At 28.3% G+C, this 22753-nt stretch overlaps 1 protein-coding gene across 2 annotated transcripts in view; it reads left to right on the forward strand.

Moving 5' to 3' along the window:
• The first annotated feature begins 227 nt into the window (after positions 1 to 227).
• Positions 228 to 22753, forward strand: part of MESR3 (misexpression suppressor of ras 3) — a 32337-nt gene continuing 9811 nt past the window's right edge. The window contains exon 1 of one of the 2 annotated variants that reach the window (XM_016053074.4): positions 228 to 598. The gene's annotated coding sequence lies outside the window, so the exon portion shown is untranslated. Of the gene's footprint in view, positions 599 to 724; positions 853 to 22753 lie in introns of those variants that run through there. The other variant, XM_016053075.4, reaches the window with a different exon arrangement.

A 22753-nucleotide genomic window follows, 5' to 3' on the forward strand; every position in this document is an offset into this window, starting at 1 on the left:
TCATATGTAAATTATCAATCAAATTAAAAACATATATTATTTATAAAAAAATTTTTAAACGAAAATTGTAGTTATATGCAATGTGATTCACTTGTTAAAAGTATAAATTTATATTTAATACTCGTGCCAACGAATAAAACGTATTTTTACTGGCGGATTTACTGCGAATTTTATGCCGAGTCTAGCAAATGTATACAAAGAGTAAATAGTTCGATAAATGATTGTTTCAATTCGACAGGTGTTCCATGATTCACAGGTAATTTTCCTTCTTACAAACGCGCAATTCACGGATCTGACGACTTCCGTTCTACATTCTGCAAACCTATCGCCAAATCTCTCCCATGCTTCCCAGCAACCCTAGTTACTTATTCAAACGTACATTTGACGCCAAAGCGAATGGTGGTTGTTTCATTTTTGCGCAATTTTTAATATTGACTTGCGCGTTACTTGCGCTAAAATGCTGGGAATGTTCTTTTTTTAAATGTGTTCTTTGGATTAAATGTTATGTGAAAATCTCAAAAAGGAAATTTGCTAAAAGAAATATGGGATTTTTAAATGATCGTTCTTTTTGGATATAAGCTTTTTCATTGAATTGGAGGTAGGGTATTTTTTAATTTGTTTATTTATTTAATATAAGATTATTGTTTAAAATGTTAGTTTCACTTTCGCACGATTTTTTTTATTGAGTAGTGTGTTATCTGCGATAAAATGCAGCTGGGAATGTTATCTTTTCTAAGTGTTTCACTGATTAAATGTTGCGCGAAAAATCTCAAAGAAGAATTTTGTTTAAAAAAATATGGGATTTTTTAATTATTGTCCTTTATGGATATAAGCTTTTCTATTGAACTAAAGGTAGGGTATTTTAAGTTTGTTTAGTTATCCACTATAAAATTATTGTTTAATTATTAGTTTCCTTTTTTTAATTGGCTTGTGTGTTAACTGTATTAAAATGCAGGGAATGTTATCTCTCAGTTCTAAAAATGTTCTTTGGATTAAATGTCTCGTGCAAATCTCAAAAAGGAGTTTCACTAAATAAATACTGAATTTTAAATGATTGTCATTATGATATGATTAAGTATTGAATAAATTAAATTTTCCATTCGAATTAAAGGTAGGATTAGCCTGTGTGTTATCTGCGCTGATATGCTGGGAATGTTATCTTTTTAAAGTGTTCTTCGGAAAATTTCAAACGAAACGTTGCTATAATTTATGTAAATTTTAATTTATTGTTAAATGGGAATCTAAGCTTTTCTATTGAATTTATGGAAAAGAATGTTTAATTTTTATTAATTTTTCTAGTGTGTGGGATTATTCTTAAAACCAATTTAAAGAATTTCTTGAATAATTTTGTTGAATGAATTTCTTTAAAAGGGAGGGATATATTAAAATTTGCAATGTGCCTAATAATTCTTTATTTATATACTTTTAACTTAATTTTTATTTCTCTCACTGTAGCAAACCTAGTTACAAACCCTTGTTTCGTGCAGTGAAATCAATAATTGCAGCTACCGATTTAAAAATCCCGTCATAATAGCCTTTCAGAGTAAATGCGTAAATTCGTGCGTACAATGTAAATATATGTATATATTAATACGTATTTATGTTTTAAGAAAAGTATGAGACTATTAAAAAGATTAATAATTTCTTAACGAAAAAAAAACCTTTCTTTTTTTAAAAATGTATACGAATATTAAAATATTATAAGGAAGTGTTTTAAAAATAACTAATGAATAAAATATTTGATAGCTCCTTCGTGAAAAGAACAAAGGCCACTTTAGTAGAATAATTTAAGAATTTTCAAAGCAAAGAGGATTAATCATCTATTACAAATATTTTGTGTACATTTCTTTTTTGGTTTTTTGCTTTTAGACCCTTTTTACACTCATTTTTCAAATTTCGAGTCTTCCATAAAAACTTATGCACGTCATACAAGCTGAAGTCACTTGATTCTTGGTCACGAAATATAATAATTATATCATACTTGTTTTATTATCGTACATTAATTATTAGTTTTGTAAAACAAGCACACTTGTATAAACCAATTTAATTTGTTTTAATAATTTGCATAAATATTTTTCATTAAATTAATAAATAATTTTGAAGTGGTGTTATTATGGGAAGATTAAAGGCACACTTTTGATGAAGATGAAAAAATGGTGAAAATTAGAAGTGTTTGCTAATGTGCAAAATATTATATATAAATCGATATAACTATATAAAAACATTATAAAATAGCTAAAAATAAATAGGCGATTTGATAAAATATATATATATATATATTAATTAATTAACTAATATCATACTTATTATTTATGGGAAAGAATTAAGTAAAAATATATAAATTATAAATTATTAATAATATATAAATTATTAATTTTACTTATAATTAACTTATAATTCAGAAATTATTAAACATTGCAAAATATAATGCAATTTAAATTGTTATTCTATCAAGACTTTTATCAGGCTTTTTAAGAAAAATTAACTCATAATTGTGTGAAAATAAGGGTCTGGTTTTCTGAAAAGTTATGAAACAGTTGGTTTATACAGGTTTTTTGTGAAAGATATTGTTTTTGTTAATTTATAAATCATACTTTTCGGAATCTTAACTTACCGTCAAATCAAGTTATTTCTGCCCGGTTCCTGTTTCTGGAAGTATATGAAAATAAGGTCCTGTTTTTCTGAAGGAAAAAAACCCCACAAAAACATGTCTTTAAAGGGGCTGTAGTTTTGAAATTTTGAAATATACACGCCACCGACTGCATTTTTCAGAAAAAGAATTTTCCCCCATTTCCCAAGGTCCCATTTTCAGAATAAATATTCTGAAAAGTATTAATATAAAATAATTTGTGAAGGGTTGCGCTTTTAGAAATTTTGCTGAACCTTATCGATACAGAAAAAAGAGTAGGGTCAAAATTATCAGAATATGGTTTAATTAACCTGGTTTTTGGCTCTATGGGTACACCCAAAAGCTCAGTAAATTTTACCGAAGAGCTTTGGTAATTATTTTGGTAAAATTAGCAATTGAATATGATTTTATAATCATGTTTTTTAATAGTAAAATTTGGTAATTTTTTCGTGATATCTTAAAGATAATAATAAAAATAATTTTTTCAGAAAAATTATTTTTTCAGTTTTGTATTTTTACTAAATATATGGTGATAATAACTATAATTTTGAAAACCAGAATTTTCGAAAACCCATATGAAGGAAAAAAAAATACCCGATGAATGGTGTAAATATCGCACATTTTTGTTTTTATTACCAGAATTTTTTTAATTTTATCAGAAATGCAATTACCATACAATATGGTAATTTTACGAGAATTTTTTTCCTGTGTTTTCTGTATAAGTTTTTTGACTGTCTTATTGTTCCAGTATCGCAGTCCTTGAAATAAATTTTTTTTGCATAGTAATTTATTTTTCTGAATTCACTAACAATTAAAAACCTATCTTAGTCTTATCATTTTAATTAACTAATAATTAAACATCGTTTGAATGTTAAAGATCTTTCAGTATATCGAAACGTTTTGTAGTTAGGTACCATTAAATACATCAACTCCTATTCATTTTTAATTATATCCTTGAGATAAAATTGACCATTAGCAGCTATGTAATATCCCTATCACGCATATTTAATAGTCATTCATCATAAATTCTTAAATTATGCTTCGTAAAAATTATAAGATTTTCTGGTGTTCCGCATTTTATTCGATAAGATAAATTGTGGTGACGTCATTAGCACGAGATCAAAATCGAACATATCTTTTAAAAAGGAAAGAAATGTCTTGCGTCCGTTTATCAATTGTTTACTGAATGAAGTACTTGCTATTTTAGGAATTTATTTCAAATTTCATTTAAATTATATTTTGTGAATGATTGGTTCCCGGAAAATTTAAAACCTTGATTGATAATGTTATTTCAATTTTCATTTAAATTATATTTTGTAAATGATTGGTTCCCGGAAAATTTAAAACCTTGATTGATAATGTTATGTTACATTGTTTATAAAATTCGGCTGTGTCTAATTATAAAATGCTGGTGGTTAGTTTGTTATAACGTTATATTGAATTAGTATACTGCTTCTTTTTTTTAAAACTCAAATTTAAGGATGCAGGTTCTACTGTGTAAAATCCAACGTTCAAACGTTTGGTGATAGCTAATTAATAAATCATTTGGCAACTTTTTAAGAGGAATAATATAATCAGGGGTCTGTCCAGACATTTTGTAAAAGGTCCGTTTTTCGTGAAATTGTGAAAAAATTACTCACATTCTTTCAACCAGGATCCGCTTTTATGAATTTGTGCAAATAGGGTCCGTTATTGCAAAAAAAAAAAAAAAACTTTTTCAAGGAGTTTTTAAATTGTAAAGACATACAAGTTTATGCTCAACACTGTAAAATTGTAATTAAAAAAGTTAAATTTAAAAAAATAAACAACAATTTGCTGCTTCTAAATTAGAGATGCAACATACAAATATTTGGTATTTAGCCTATACTGCTGAACGCAGAATATTAATTTCGGATGAATAATGGAAGAATCGTCTACCGAAGACAAAACTTAATTCGTTTACATCCATCTTTCTTGTTTTCTGCCCTGGAAAGGGTTTATTCGATTAACAAAATAATAATGAAGACAAACAAATTTGTGAAGGGTCCGGTTAAAAGAAAAATCATTTTGTGAAGGGTCCGTTTTTAAGTTAAAATATTTTGTGAAGGGTCCGTTTTTAAGTTAAAATATTTTGTGAAGGGTCCGTTTTTAAGTTAAAATATTTTGTGAAGGGTCCGTTTTTAAGTTAAAATATTTTGTGAAGGGTCCGTTTTTATGAAAAGATATTTTGTGAAGGGTCCGTTAACGGACCCAAATTTCTTCTAAACAGACCCCTGATAATAATTTGAAAATACACTTTACGAATCACTGATCTTATAAAAATGCGTTAATTTCTCACTTAAATGAATTATTATTCGTATTTTTTTTTATTTGTAGAACGAAGAAGATTATTTTTAAAGAATGAAAACGTATTATTTTAAAAATGTTCTATTCATTATCGATGCTTATTCAGTGTTTTCATTACAGAAAAAAAATGGGAGAGAATTTCTCACCCTTTCTCAAAAACAGGGTGAGATTTCAAAAAGTTAAGTGAGATTTTTACAAATTAAAAAAACACGAATAGATTTGGAAAAAAAATTATTAAATTTTTAAAATTATTAAATTATTAAATTAAATTTTTAAAATCTTCTAATTGAATATTTTTGCTGCATCATCATATGGAAAATGTTCTATATCTACTTTTTCAACAGCTATTATATTTATTTGGTTAAAAAATATCCGTATTTGTTTCGTTTTGACCGTTTCTACGGACATTTGTTTCATTTTCATTTGTTCGCTACGGAGTAGAAGATGTCGCCTTAACAAGGTATTTGTTCATCTTACATTCATGCACAAAAAATGTAAACGACTTACATGAAGATACCTTACCTACGGTGAACACATGGTTGCAGAGAAATGTGCTCTGAAAGGGTTCCGTGGTTCGGGGAGGGGGGTGTTCTACTGTTCGCACCAGTTCTGAATAATACTGGTAAATAGGGAAGCTAGATAACAAGGACCGATGTTCAAAATAATGAAAGTTCAAGGAAGAAAAGTGAAACGGATTTTATTCAAAATGGCGAAAGACGAAAATTTTTTCCAAAATTCGCGCATTTTGAAACTGATTAATAGAGTGCGCGAACTTCTCGCGTTTATCATTTTTTATTGCGAGAAAAGAAAAAAATATGCGAGATTCTCGCGTTCTCGCTCTGTAGTGAAAACACTGCTTATTGATATAAAATATGTATTCATTATTTCAAGAACAAAAATTAAATGGAGCACACCTCTGAACACTACTGAAAACTATTAATTGGTTATTCCAAAATATTTTTTAGAAAAAGCGTGAAAATATTTTTTAGAAAAAACGGTACCTACGTATGATTCCGATGACCATTTTCGCTACATTAAACATAATATTAGAAATGGTTCAAATTTAAATATTATCTCAGTATTATTTGTATTTTGTGAATTTTTTATAATCAATTAATATATTGAACTAAATATGAAAGATAGCAAAATGGATCTGGCACGATGTTTGCAAAAATGGTCGACGGAATAATACGTTAGTATCGAAAAAAAAAAAGAAAAAAAAAAAAAACTCCAAAGCGTTTTTTCGACGGTATGATATAGATATAGACCAGTGTTTCCCAAACTTATGACTTTTGTGTACCCTTTCTAAATTTTTCCTAACGCAGTGTACCACTAATAAAATAATGAATGCATTTTTTACTCTAAAAAAATTGCTCAAAAGTTAAAAATCTCTACTGGCTGTTGATACCACTAATTATTAACTGTTAACTCTGCAAAAAATAACCAATAGAAAAATACGTAATCGTAAATTTTCATGGCTAGCTTAGTTTTTAAAGAAAAATTTTTGAAAATTTTTTTGTTGCAAGATATTTCGCATAAGAACGCGTACCTCATCTAATCTGTTCTCGTACCCCTGGGGGTACGCGTACCACACTTTAGGAAACACTGATATAGACGATCCGCAGCTAAGTTAGTCGTCAACTATTTCATAAAAATCTGTGGAGACGGCAGTTGAAATGTTCGATTTCGAACTTTCCTGAAAGTTTCCACTCTTACCCCGTCCTATACTCAACCGGAGTTGTAATACTATTATTTAGTAATTTTTAATTTCAAATTATTATTTTTTTATTTTTTTAGGTACCCTTAAAGAATGAGACACTTTATTTGATATTACATTTTGTATTATAACATAACAGTTGAAGAAATAAATTTCGAAAATTTTTTTTTTAATTATACCATTTGATAAGCCATACAACCAATCCTAATCCTACTGATTTCTAATTTAGTAATGACAAAAAAATATTTAGTGGAATATTCATGAACTGAACTAAAACAAATGGCACAATAACTTAGTAACTGGTTTTGAAATTTATAAATTATAAGATAACTTTTAAACAATTCATTTATTAATCCCTCGGTTTTCCTACACATTAATTCGTACCTGTATATTACATATATATTATACCTATATATTATACATATATATTATACATATATATTATACATATATATTATACATATATATTATACATATATATTATACATATGTATTATACATATATATTATACATATATATTATACATATATATTAATATCGTACATATATATTAATTTCTTAATGACAAAAAAGTATTTAGTAAATATTTATGAACTGAACAAAAACAAATGACACAATAACTTAGTAAGTGGTTTTGAAATTTATAAATTATAAGATAACTTATAAACAATTCATTTATTATTCCGTCGGTTATATCATACATATTAGTTCGTACATATACTTACCCTCGTACATATTTTTAATTTCTTAATGACAAAAAAGTATTTAATGAATATTCATGAACTGAACTAAAACAAATGGCACAATAACTTAGCAACTGGTTTTGGAAATTATAAACTATATGGTAACTTATTAACGATCAATTTATTATTCTTGATTTTTTAATAGTTTCAATTATTTTTTATATTTTTTTTTCAATTATTTCAATTTAACCTTGCGCGAAGAGGGTAGGTAGGTAGGTAGGTAAACATGTTCAAATGTAATTAATTAAGTTTGTGATATAATATTCATTCGAATAATATTTTTGTTTACATAATTACAAATATTTGTCTAAATAGTTTTTATAAAATCAAAATCTTCTTTTAATCAACACTGTAAAGGATTCCAGATCAAATTACGGTAAGATCATATACGGAGAAAAGCATTTTGGTAAAATTATCTTACTGTATGGTAATGACATTTCTGGTAAAAAAAAATTATAATTCTGGTTTATAAAATCAAAATATACGATATTTAAACCATTGATTTGGTCATTTTCCCGTTCATACAGTTACGGTTTACTGGAAATTCTTGTTTTCAAAATTATAGTTCTTATTAACACACATTTAGCAAAAAATAAAAAGTAAATTTAATCGAATAAATGGTTTTTATGCCGTGCTGTAAGGTATGATAAAAATTTAAAAATTATCAAGCTTTGTGGTGTTTCTGTAGAACTAGGAACGAGGTAAATTTTACATTATTCTTGTATTTTTGACTATACTTTTATTTCTGTTGTGCAGGCTGCTACCAGTACTTCTTACCGTAAAATTTTACGGAACAAAAAAAAGTCTGATATACCCGTAATTTTTACAGTAACATTTACTATTACTGCAAAATTTAATAACATTTACGGTACACTGAATAACTAAAGTAAATATTGTAAAAACTATGGTGTAAAATTTTACGGTAAAAATGAATTTTATGGATGCTGCCACTTCAGGGTACTAGTTTTTTTTTAATATCGTAATTTGCTCTGGAATTTTTTATAGTGTACTTATCGGAGTCGAAGAGGGCGAATTTTTTCGACTCCGGAACTCCGACTCCTCAACCTTGTAAAAATAAACAGAAATTAACGAGTATCTCTAAATTATACTTAAAGGTATAAAAAGTGAAAAGTAACAGACTGTTTTCTTACTTTTTTCCCATTTATTTTTTATCTACACGTGCGTCTTAAAAAAACAGATAAGCTCCAATAATTTTGACAACTTGTCAGAAAAAGATGAAACTTATTTTTGGTTTATTGATTTTTTTTTTCTTTACATGTTTTTAGTGATCGAAGGCTGAGGATTTTGGCGAAACGTTTTATTGATTCACTGTGGCTCATTAGTGGCTGAATTTTGAGTTTTGCTTAAATGGCGTGAATAAGTAGTTGTGTTTGTTAGTTATGCTTGACTGTATTGGGGACATATTATTCATTTCATTATTTAATTAGTTATTGGTGACTGGCTATAAAAATAATGCAGGCATTGTTATACAATATGGTAAATGTGTTAGTTTATAAGAACTTTTTTGTATAAATAATTTCCTAGATTGCCCTACATGATTATTCAAGGATAGCTCATTGAGATATTTTTTAAAAATTGAAATATTAGACATTGATCGATTGGTTTTAAACCTTCTTTCATTTATTGTTGGTTGTTGGGAACTCTGATTGTTTTTTTTTTTAAATTTTATTTGATTAAAACATAAACTACAATTTTTTTGCAAAAATTTCTTCTGATTTGAGAACAAAGATCCAATAAATTAATAATAAGAAAAAGATTTCTAAATATTGTTACTTTTCAAAAGTAAATTGTGTTCAAAATACAGTAGAGCGGCGATTATCCGAACCCTTATTATCCGAACTTCCAATTATTCGAACTATGTCTGAATTCATTTTTTTTCTTTTTTTAAGTTTAGAATACTTTTTAACCTATCGACAATTTTTCTATATTAAGAAGAATAATTAATATCTCCTACATCTGAAGTCTATATTTAATTTACAACCTTTTTAGCAGTTTTCTTGTAGTAGCCGTACATACATGTATTGTGATACAGTTAAACCTACATAACCCTTTACAACTGAAAATTATCTTTCAAGAATGCGAGCTTCATTTTGATAGTCTACAATGGTAGGAATGCAGAAGGAGTTTATGAACAGATAAGTGCTGAAGTTCTATAATTGGGGAATGGGTAGTTGTCACTCATGGTTAATTATTAGTGTTTACAGTGCTTGGAATCTTAAGTCTTGGAATAAAATTCTTTCTGAACCAGTAGATCTTTCGAATGAAAATGATGAAATTGTTGCTGAAATTTTGAATGAAAATCGGAACTGCACGCAATTCATTAGATATTGCAATGAATTGGCTAGAACGTCAAAAATGATGTTGATCCAGTTCAGTTGATTTATTTAAAAATAATAAGGGATATATGACTGCTTAAAAAAAAACGCATCTTCTTTGAAACGAAATCTTTGCTGAATTTCTTTCACAATGGAAAATAATAAAAAATGTGGTAAAATCAGTAATTGACAAAAAAATTATAAAGAACTGAAATATGTATGATAAAAATAATTCAAAATGAAAAAAAATTAAAAAAAAATCAATTTAAACTATTTAAAAATTGAAAAAAAAAAACTTTTAAACACGCCAGAGCTACTTTAGATACAGACGTGCCAACTCTCCCGCATTTTGCGGGAGTCTCCCGAATTTTGAGTTATTCTCCCGCCCTCCGGAATTGATTAAAAAAACTCCCGAATTTTACTGCAATCGACGGCCAAACTCAAAATTACCTAATTTTTCTGCTAAAGTTTGCGGAAGTTTTGTTTTTCTTTCAGGGTGAATTCCATCCCCTCTTATCGAACTACCATCTGCCTGAGGCGTAGCTGCACGTGCTTTATTTTTCCCTCCTCTTCAACGTTACCCCTCTTTAACACTCCTACTTCACCCGCCCCCTTACACTGGGATTCGTAGGAATCTTCGTGGGGAGTTGAATGCTATGACGTCACATGACGATATCGAGTGACGTCCGTACAGGAGTGGGGAAACTCGTACTCTCGATTGTTATAATTGATATTGTATCTTTCTGTTTTTATAGTTTTCAATTCGTATTTTACCACGGTTGGCAACAAACTTGTAAACTAGCAACGTGATATCCATTATTCGCTTAGTCTTCGTATATTAAAAAAAAATTTTTTTTTAAGGATGTCTGAGTAGAAACGGAAGTATGCAACCAATTTCAAAAAATCATGTACCAATGACTTTAGCAAGACTTAATTGCGAAGAGCTAAATCTGCAACTCTTTTTTTATGCATACAGTAGAGAACCATTTATGCGGTATCCAGATAAAGTTTCGCTCGTTTCTCCCGCCATTTTGAATTAAAACGATATGGAAAAAAAAAGTGGAAATTGGACTAATCCTTGAAGGTGAGTAGAGGAAAATGTGACAAAGGGGAGAATTTTCCCCCCGTTTACCCAGAGAAACGTCATTTCTTCCGCGTCCTTGAAGATTTTAGATCTTTATTTTCTCCTTTAGGCCGTCAATCGAACTCAGAGGAGTGGCATGCTGATTTCGTGTTCTGTTTGATTTACGAGGGGGTGGGAAAAATGAATTGCACATGCATATCAGCAAACAGAAGATGAAAGAGAAAAATATATTTATCTATTTGACATTGATTAATAAAAAAAAAAATTTCCTTTTGAATAAATTCTGATTCTTTGGAAGTGCGGTACCATTCGCAAGTTTTTCTTGATGTGGAATCGCACCTGCTTTAATTAAAAGTAGTGTTTTTATAAAAAAAATAAAATAAAAGGAAAATTGTTTATTAATTTAAACATACAATTAATTTATGAAGTAGATTGCAGTTTTGTTTTTCTGATTCCACTACGTTTGATTTTTTTTTTTTCCTTTTCCTGATAAATTTCGCACTCAATAAATTATTTTTATTCCTAAATTTTATCATTAGGTTTTTTTTTTTATAAATTCCATTGATCTTGCCTTGTTCCAGGTTTTAATACTTATGCTAGTGCCGTTTTTTAACTATCGTTTCGGTTCGATAATTTTCAAGTGTTTTTATTTAGATTAATAAATTTTCCTTTTAAGCTTGTTTTTCTTGTCTAAACTTGCAAATTTTTTTATTCTTTTAAATGTTATTTTTCTACAATTTTTTTTCTTTTTCGATTTAGGAGTGCTCTTCTTTTTTCTCTTAATTTAAAATGCGTTTACACTTTTTCCTTGTAATTTGGGCTCGATAAAACATCGATTAACGACCACTTTTTGGTCGATCCAGAAAACCGGGAAATTAAGACATCCGGGATGGCGATGGTCCCGAGCATCCGGATAATTGATTCTCTATTGTACAAACATTAGTATTATTATACATTAGTATTGAATTGGTTTTTTAAAATAAAATAGTTCTTCAATTTGTTTATTTTTTAAAAGTTTTTGTTCATTTTTATTACCGAGGTTTTTGAATAATGTTTTATTAAGGAAATGGTATTTATTTTTTAAATAAAGAGTATCTACCTAATATAATTTTGTTTCTAAATCTGTGTTTAATTATTTTATTTCTATTTAATATTTTTCCACAATTTGTGCTCCATTAGTGTAAAATTTCTTGCATTCTATTATTTAATAAATTTTTTACTTAAAATTGCTTAGAAGTGTCAAATATTGTACACCGTGCGCCTTTTTTTTATCCCTCCTGAAATCTCCTGAATTCTTGTTCAGGAAACTCCTGAATGTTAATTTTGCTAGGTTGGCACGTCTGTAGATAGTACTGCCAGTCCTAAGCCAACAAAAGGTGTGAAGGGAAGTTAGTGCAGAAATAATAATCATTTACACTAGATTTTAAACAACTTTCCAATTATCCGAACTTTTCATTATCCGAACCATGCTCGGTCCCGAGCAGTTCGGATAATCGGCGCTCTACTGTAAATGTATCAATCTATGATAACACTTGGGAACAAATATTTTGTTGCATTTGTACATTTTATATTTGCAAACATATGTAAATATGGAAATCTTAGTGTTTCTTTTTTGTCTCAATTAAAAACACTAGGAGCAAAAGTATAGTCAAAACTATCAGAATATAGTAAAATGCATCATGTTTCTCGCTGAGAGAAAATTTTCGGTAAACCGTTACCATGTGAACGGGAAAATTGCTTAATTAATGGTTTCACTACCTTGATTTTTATTACCCGATTAATTTTTTACATTTTTATTTCAAATGTCATTACCATCCAGTACTGTAATTTTACCTGAACTTTTTCTGACGTGAAGAAATGCTTTTGAACTATCTAATAAATGTGGTTTATCATTTCTTTTTTATCTAAGCCCTTCAATTATAAAAGTTAAATATATACTCAAATTTCAGCTTAAAGTTAGACTTACTGAATGGTATTTCTACATGGAAAAAAAAAATTTGGTAAAATTATCGTACTGTACGGTATTGATATTTCTGATAATAAAAATCCACAATTCTAAGTAATAAAACCAATATATAAGCTATTAAACCATTCATTTGGAAATGTGTTCGTTCATATAGTAACGGATTACCGGAAATTCTTGTTTTTCAAAATTATTGTTCTAATTACCACACATATAGTAAAAGAAAAATACAAAACTGAAAAGTGCATTTTGCCAAGTAAATGGTTTTTTGTCCTGTTCTATCATGTAAAAGGTATCATGATAAGATTTATAAATTTTACCAAATTTTATCGAAATCTTTACTAAAGCTCTTCGGTAAAAATTTCCGAGCTTTTTGGTGTTGCCATAGACACAGAAACACTGTAAATTCTACCATATTCTGGTAGTTACGACCATACTTTTTTTCCCAGTGTAGTTACTGAGTATTGTTTATTATTTCTTCAAAGTACGAATTGATTTAATCTTCCGAACTTAAAGCAATTATTATGAATTATGGTTAATTATTTATTGGTTCAATAATTCCTTAGAAAGTTATATTAAAAAGCGTGATAGATCAATTCAAAAGCCGAGTCGAATTCAGTATTGTTCCAAGAAAGTACCCAAGACAATGACGTCACAACACTTGTACATTTCTTTTAATACTATTTTGTTTGAATTTCCGGTTGAGGACCTATTGTGACTAAATCATAAAAATGTATTGTTCGACCAGCTAATTCCCGTCAACATTAAGTAATCAACTTCAGAGGGGAGAGAAAATTGGGTTCAAAAAACCATGACCCCGTATCCAAAATATTTCCCCTGGTAGTTGTTGGCAGCTAAAAGCTGTCAGTTGAAAGACTCGATGATATTGTCTCATGAACTGACGCTAGTGTTGCAGCTTTAACGAAAGGCTTGAATTTAATTTTTTTTTCGTCTTTCAAATTGCTTCTTTCATTTATTTATTCGTTCTTGTGTTTAGTTTCTTAACCTATATAATGGAAAATGACCCAAATTCTTTTGCAAAGTTTCTTTGTAATCCTATGAAAGTTTAGTATTTAACACTGAAATCACAATAATTTAAATAAGCGGTTGATTTATATTCAGAAATTGAATACTATTTAATCAAGGTTATGACAATAAGCAGAGGTCTGTCCAATTTTTCGTTACTAAGTCCTCTAAATTTGGAAAAAATGTTCTCACAATTTTTGGAATCTAAAATTAGCGTTAAATCGAGCTCTTTAGGTCAGGGTCCTGTTTTAGTGGTTTTGCGAAAAAAACTATGTCATCGTGGCAATTGCAATTGTGCTATACTAAATATTTGAGTTAAAAATAAAAATATGTTGACTAATCGAATTTTTTTTATAAATATTTTTTATATTAAATATTTGAGGTAAAAATAAAAATATGTGGACTAATAGAATTTTTTTTATAAATATTTTTTATAGTAAATATTTGAGCTAAAAATAAAAACATGTAGACTGATAGATTTTTTTTATTTATTTATTTATTTTCATCAGCAATAAGTTACAAAATTACTCGCCGATTAATAACGTCATCGACTCGTTTTTCCAAAGGAAATATTCGTGATTGGTTCGTTTTTACAATAAAACATATTTGATGGATCCGTTTTATGACGAAATATTTCGTGATAGGTTCGTTTTCGCGTAAATTATTTTGCGATAGATCCGCTTTTACGATGAAATATTTTAAGATGGATACTTTTTAACGACGACATAATTTTTGATGGATCCTTTTTTACGATAATTTTTTTTTTTTTTGATAAATCCGTTTTTACGACGAAATAATTTGCGATGATTTGGTCTGTTTTTACTTAAAAATAATTTGTCTAGAGTCCGTTAACGAAACCAAATTTCTTCTAAACGTACTCCTAAGAAGTGAAGAAAGTTGCGTTCGTAAAACTTTATTTCTATTTAAAAATTACTATTGGTTTGCATATTTTTTGCCATAAAAATGTGTTAATACTCAGATAAATATTTGTTTCAAACATTGTCAATACTAATGAAGTTAACAGACGGATAAAAAAACGCATTCACGAGTGTAAACTTAGTGACATTAAAATTGTGTTTTCCATAATTTAAAAATTAATTTTTGTCGCTGTACAATTTTTAATGCTCGTAATTAAGGTTTTAATTTTATAATAAATGTAAAAGTTATCGTTATCAATATTTTATCGTTATAATTTGGTTGGAAGAATAATCACTTCAATTTTTAATCTGTAATTTTTTTTTACATAAATTCATAATTTTTATACCAATAATTAAATTTTTAGTAACTTAATTTGTCCCTTTGAATGAAAGTCAAATTTTGATTTTTTTTTCCTCACCACATCGTCTAATAATGTCTTTATTACCATGTACTTTTAAATGAACAACAAATATTAATATTTTAATGTCAACCAACTATTTAAACAAGCTAATTTTAAGTTAGGTGCTTTACAAGAAATAATACGCGAATTTTATGATTTGTAAAAAGTACGTTGAAAAAAGATTTCTTTATCGCGTCTCTTTTCTCAACAACTGTCCAGACGCTCTCATATTGATCAGTCAGGAAAGGCTGTCAAATCAGCTCTACTCATCAATTTTAGAAATCTTAATTTTTTTTTTAATTCTGCGAATTCCATTCCCATATGCTTTGAGGCATTTAATCCTTTTGATGAGCGAGATATTTAAATGAAGCGCAGCCATTTTAAAGATTAGTTTTATAGTGATGTAAATTGAAATTTATGGTAAGACTATGGTAGGAAAAAGGGTAATTAATTTTTTAATTAATGTTTTTTTATATTTACTTTCATGTTAATTTTGGCGAGTCTTCCTCTCAGCGTTGATCTTAATTTTCTTTGAAACGTTTTATGGCGTTTAGTTCTATATGCACATCAATAGCGCTCTTGTATATTATATAACGAAAGAAATTCCAATATCGCAATATAATATCCTTCGCAGCATAATTACTTGTGTCCTCCTTAAACCACCATTTTGTTTTTGCTCTAAAATGCCTAGAAAATAATTATGTAAAAGTATGGGATTTTTTTCTGTTTTTTTATTTTTATATTACTCTATTACCGCCTTTTATAGTCACTTTCTTTTTTAGTATTAGATACATTCACTTTATATTAAAATTCGTATTTGTTACTCAATTCGAAGTGCAATTCTCAATCCTAAAGATGTTCAGTTCTATACTCAATCCTTATGATATCTTCCCACAAAATATTGTCGATTAATTCAGAACTACCCTGTTTAGCATGTAAATATTAATTTAGTATGATGTTATTAACATTAGTATAATAATTAACAAACAATACTAATATTTTATATTAATTATTATGCTAAAATTATTAAATATTAGAGTTTCCAAAAATATATAAAGGAAAGTATAACTTTGAATCGTTTTATCCCTTTGGCGCGTTTTAAACATTTTTAATACTTTTTTACATCATTCCGTATTAATTTAGGCCAAAATAAATAAAAGATACTATATTTAACATTTTACTAATTTATGTTTATGAAATGCACTATGAAGCACCAGTGCATTTTTCTACGTTAAAGGTAAAATATTCCTCACATGGCTCACTTTCAAACAATAATTTTTCAAATTTGCGCTCATATTTGCAGATATTTAGATTTATTAGAAACATTTATTTATTTTTGAGATTTCTTTAATTTATAAAGTCAATTATTGATAAATTTTAGAATAAAGTGAAAAAAATTTTAAATTACTTTTTTTGTATTTTGTATTTTATTACAAATATAATTCCGATAAACTGACAGATTTTTTTCCCGTAACTATTAGACTACCTTTTTAAGATTAAAAAATTTTAAAAATATATCTATATGTATACAATCAGGGGTCTGTTTAGAAAAAATTTTGGTCCGTTAGCGGACCCTTCACAAAATAATTTATCTTTTAATCGGACCCTTCACAAATTTGTATATCTTCATTATTGTTTTGTTAATAAACCCTTCCCAGGGGAGTAAACGAACGGCAGACGCTTTGTCTTCGGCAGACGCTTTTTCCTTTATTCGTCCGAAATGAATATTCTGCTTTCAGCAGTATAGGCTAAATACCAAATATTTGTATGTTGCATCTCTAATTTAGTAGCAGCAATTGCTGTTTATTTTTTAAAATTAAATTTTTTTTAAATTATAATTTTACAGTGTTGAACATAATCTTGTATCTTTTTACAATTTAAAAACTCATTGAAAATTTTTTTTGCAACAACAGGACCCTATTTGCACAAATTCATTAAAGCAGGACCCTGGTTGAAGGAATGTGACTTAACGTTTATTTTATATTCGCAAATTACGAATCATTTTTTCACAATTTTACAAAAACGGAACTTTCACAAAATGTCTGGACATACCCCTGATGTATATATAATATATGTCCCATTTGCATCAAAGGCTTAAAAAATAGGACGCCTTGTCGAATCACTGCTGCAAAAAAACAAATTGACCTATCATGTTTCTACAAAATCAAAGCCATTTCGAAGAATTGTTACACTAGTTTTTTCCAATGAAATATTTACTTTCATTCTCCTTTACATTTTTAATTGATGGTAACTATTAAATCTAAAAAAAAAAATATCCATGCCGGTCGTGTCAACATTTCTTGTTTCTCGAGTTTTCGAACGTGACTTGATACCATAAACAATGGAACACAATTATGCGAACAGAACGATAGTTTCGAAAGGGAATGTAAAGGTCATTAAAATGAACAACACAGTTTTTTGTCATTGTTTTTTTTTTTTTTTTTTTTTTTTAAATATGGTTGCTTTCTTGTTTTACCTGTGTTGTCAACTTCTAAGTTTTTTTCTTGTTTGGATCCGTCTGACTCTTATTTCGTTGACAATCGCTTTATGTTAAGACTTTCCCGAAACAAGTGAGGAGTTCACATCGCAATTTGTAAGAAATGAAAGTCATAGAAAGTAATAAAAGTCATTGAAATACATAAGGTCTCTTACACTTTTTTTATTACATATCTGAACACTAAAAAATGACACAACACAATGCTCGGCAATTATTTTATGCTTTAATTTATTGCTATGATATTGTGCCAAGAACTTAAATAAATTTGTAGTTTGTTTGTTATATAAGAATTTTTAAATGCGAAAATAACAAATTTAAAATTAAAAAAAAAAATATTTAACAAAATATGTGATTTTTTTCTGTGATGATAAATATGTATATATATATTTGTTTCAATTGGAATTTGGCTTTAATTCCTCTGTGATAACAGGGGTCTGTCCAGACATTTTGTGAAAGGTCCGTTTTTCGTGAAATTGTGAAAAAATTACTCACATTCTTTCAACCAGGGTCCGCTTTTATGAATTTGTGCAAATAGGGTCCGTTATGGCAAAAAAAAAAATTTTCAAGGAGTTTTTAAATTGTACAGACATACAAGTTTATGCTCAACACTGTAAAATTATAATTAAAAAAGTTAAATTTTAAAAAATGAACAACAATTGCTGCTTCTAAATTAGAGATGCAACATACAAATATTTGGCATTTAGCCTATACTGCTGAACGCTGAATATTAATTTCGGACGAATAATGGAAGAATCGTCTGCCGAAGACAAAACTTAATTCGTTTACATCCATCTTTCTTGTTTTCTACCCTGAAAAGGGTTTATTCGATTAACAAAATAATAATGAAGATAAACAAATTTGTGAAGGGCCCGATTAAAAGAAAAATCATTTTGTGAAGGGTCCGTTTTTAAGTTAAAATATTTTGTGAAGGGTCCGTTTTTAAGTTAAAATATTTTGTGAAGGGTCCGTTTTTATGAAAAGATATTTTGCGAAGGGTCCGTTAACGGACCCAAATTTCTTCTAAACAGACCCCTGCTCAGTGATAAGTAAGCAGGGGTCCGTGGCGAACGATAGATTTTTTAATGGGGGGGGGGGGGGGCAAAAGGCAAAATTTGCCGACTCAAATTCGCTTTAAGCTCAACTTAAGGTCAATTTGAAAAACGTCTCAAATGTTTACTTTTTTCCTATTTTATATTTAATTAGTATTTTTTTTGTAATTCAATTTAAATGATAAATTATTACTATTGATAATAAAAAAATGTCTGGTTTGAAATTTCAGAGTTATTCTCTCGTAATCATTTAAAAATTTCGAACATGCATTAAATTAATGCATCAGTAAATAATCAATAAACGATGTAAAGAAAAAATTATATTTTTGGTAAAAAATATAAATAAATGAATTAATACTTTGTATTCTCAATAAATCAAAAATCAATGGGATTTCAAGAGACAAAGATAAATGGGGGGAAAAAAGAAATGCTGAACAATAATTCATTTTTGAAACAGTAATATTTAATAATCTTAGTAAAATAATTAATCTAAAATGTTAGTATTATTTGTTTTTAGTTATGGTGTTGTTAGGTCATGACGACGAAAACCGATTCCTTCGCAAAATTAAATTTCTGGCGCATCAATCCTATCAAATACGGAAGAGAAAAAAATTATGACGCATAATTTTCCATGGTAAAAAAAAAAAGAAAAAACTGATTACAATATTGACCTAGGTGGCAGAAAAAATGGTAAAATATTTTCTGCAATCTGGCAGCCAGCTATTTGGGTAATAAAAAAAAAACTCATCATGAACAAAGCCTGATTTTTATGCAGCTTTGAATGGGAAAAGCGTAAAGAAATTTGTCCGAAGGCAAAATATTTTTTCAGTTGGCCTCCTTGCTAATTTAGAAAAAAATTATCAGAAAAAAAACAGACTGAAAAAAAATTAATGGGTTTATAGGCCGACTAGGGTATTCCTCTATAATATCAAAGAGGCAGACTGCCCCCTCCCGCTTGCTACGCCCCTGTGAATGTTTTACTTTATTTAATCTCTACTGAACAACAACTTCTATGAGAAAAAAAACAACCTATTTAGATGAAAAGATATTTCTGATAAAAACAATCCAAGAATTTTGATAATAAATACTAAAATTAATGGTATTTGGGTAATTTATTCAATAATTTCTCAGTTAACTTTTACTGTTCTGATAGCGGTTAATCAGAAATTCAGGTTCTTATGCCCTATTCTTTGTTCCCGGAAAGAAAATCTACGCTAAAAAGTAAATTTAAAAAAAAGAAACGATTTGAAGAATTACGGTAAAATTACCGGACTTATCATTCATTTTACCATTTATTTAGTATTAAGAATTTGATGGCTCCGCCTTTTACCAAATAGAATGAATGATAACAGATCTTACAATCTGTTTTTTGTATCTTTCTGGTATGGTTTATTTAAAATTAGCGACAGTGTGTTGATAGGCATTGCATGGTGGTTAGTTATTTTTTTCCTCTAATAAATTCGTCACTTATGGAGCTTATCACTAACAAAAGGAGCATGAAAAAAACAGCATGAAAAATCATAATTTTTTACTGAAGCTTTTTATTAAAAATTCTTAATTTTCCTGCTCAAATTCTTCTCCTCTGTTTATATTTTAGGTTAGAAAAAAGTTTTAATTGAAATTTCAGAAAACTTAATATACTTTAGCGTTTGAATAAGTTTCTTTCTTTAAATGCAATATGACTTTACTATAGATTTTTATTAAAAGCAAGAATTTTTTTTCTTCAAGATTTATAGGTGATTAATGATAAGCAATCTTTCGTTAGAATTTCTGTAAAATGTTATTTATAAACTCAAGAATTTGATTTATATGTGAGTGTAACGTAATTTTGTATAATGTTACCAGATAGTACAGGGGTTGGGCAAACTATACTGACACATTTATTGATCTTTCTCAAAAATTACTTAGAGAATCATTTTATAAATTTCGAAATGTTTAGGTTATGCGATTTCTCATACTTATCAATGAAGTTTAAGGCTTTTAGAGGTTTGAGGGACCGTTCATAAGTTATAAACGGAAAATAAAGTTTTTTAACACCCTATGCCATAAAATGTTACAATAAATTTGTAACTTGTAACATTTATTTTGGTTATTATATGCAATAATTGCACAAAATTTCGTTAATCTAGCTTAAATATTTATGGAGTTATGGACATTTTTATAAAATGCACAGCATAAAACAACTACGTTAATTACTCATATCTTTCGCTGTTTTTGGCAAATTTTTCTCAAATTTTTAAACAATAATTTTATTATTTATTTTAAATTGCTTGAAATTTTTTTTTTAATTTTATTAAATCTTTTTAAAGTTATAACAAAAAAATATAAAACAAAAAAGTTAGCTTTCTTTATACAATGGCTATACCTCCATAAATTTTTTAGCTAGGCTTACGAAATTTTGCGTAATTATTGCATATAATAATCAAGTAATCGTTACGAGTTACCAATTTATTGCTACTTTTTCGGCACAGGGTGTTCAAAAACATTATTTTCCGTTTATAATTTATTGACGGACCCTCAAACCTCTAAAAGATTTAAACTTTATTGATAAGCGTGAAAAATCGCATGATCTGAAGTTATAATAAAATGATTCTTTAAGTATTTCTTGAGAAATATGAAAAATGTATTAGTATAGAAGTGTTTCCATCATTCTGTCCTCTAAATTCCCATACATTTATTTCACTTCTTCTTTGTTAAATAATAATAAATATTTTCGAAGTTTGCCTTACATATAATTTTCTGAAAATCGAATGTTATTTTAATCTATTATATCTTTCCTCAAAGACATAATAAATTATCTTGAAAAGGTGACTTTCCAAATAACTACGGGCCTTATTATACCTAACTTTGTTATGCTTATTTTAGAAAAATAGCTCTTAGCTGATTATTTTTCAAAGACAAGAGAAACAATGAGTTTTCACAGAGCACATGGCCAGTGTTCCATCTGTCAGTATAAAAACAAACATGTGGTTTGGACTTCCAATTTTAGCATCAAAATCATAACTGCTTAAAAAGAATATTTTTTTCTTAAGGTTATATATTTGTTTTTATAAGATCTAACACTAGAATAATGTTATGTTTGATTTAAACTGAACAAAAGAATTTGGCATAGAACTCTCTTTTATAAAAACTGACGTTGTTAATGATGTGATTGACGTAAGCTATAGAAATTATCTAGATCTTTTCTAACAGAATGGAAATATTTTGCAATGCGCCAAACTAATCAAAAAATTTCCAGTTTTTTTTCTTTCTATTCAGCCTTTTTTTGGGTAATGTGACTCCTTAAAAAACGTATAATAATATTTAGGCTTATTGCTGTGAGACTACACACTTTAATTTAATGTTTTATAACCGCTCTTGAACAGCCGATCCATTTTTTAAGTTAACGACTATCAATGTTCAACTCCATAGTCTTCCAATTTTGAACTTAATCCAGAAAACAAGGATACTCCTGGATCAAGTAGCAAGAGAAATTCGCCTTTGGTTAGGATTTTTTGTTGGAACTAACCCGCATTTGCGCAACACGGAGTGCAAAACCTCCCACGTTTAACCCAACGGTAAAGGTATTCTAACCCATGATCCGTTATTGCTGTCGGTGTGAGCCGGGTGCGGAATTTGCGTCGACCAGGCATCGCTGGGATTCGAACCCGCATCACCTCATTGGGAGGAGAGCTCTCTATCCCCTGAGCCACCACGTTTCCTGCAAAACTTTAGACTTCTTGGAAAACATACATTGCTCAATTAGCTTTATTTACTTCAGATAGTTTTCGAAAAGCCTAGAGCAGTAAATTGTAAAGCCTAAAGCAGTAAATTGTAAAGCCTAAAGCAGTATATTGTAAATAGCCTTATTAAAGTTTTATGATAATAAGTCTAAGCTATTTCAGTTCGAATAATTAATTCTTCGCCCTTTCTCTGATTTGTCTAAAGGCACGTAGCAGCTTAAAAAATATTACACTGATTAGAAAATATTGAAAATTCTTCAACTTTTCCTGGCGTATTGTTAAATCCTAGCTATATTTGTAAAGCTTCGGATTTTTTTAAATTGCATTTGAATTGTTTATTGTT

The sequence above is a fragment of the Parasteatoda tepidariorum genome, chromosome 1, assembly GCF_982258835.1.
Source record: "Parasteatoda tepidariorum strain Cologne lab strain chromosome 1, Ptep-v5.0, whole genome shotgun sequence".
Classification (NCBI taxonomy): Eukaryota; Metazoa; Arthropoda; class Arachnida; order Araneae; family Theridiidae; genus Parasteatoda; species Parasteatoda tepidariorum.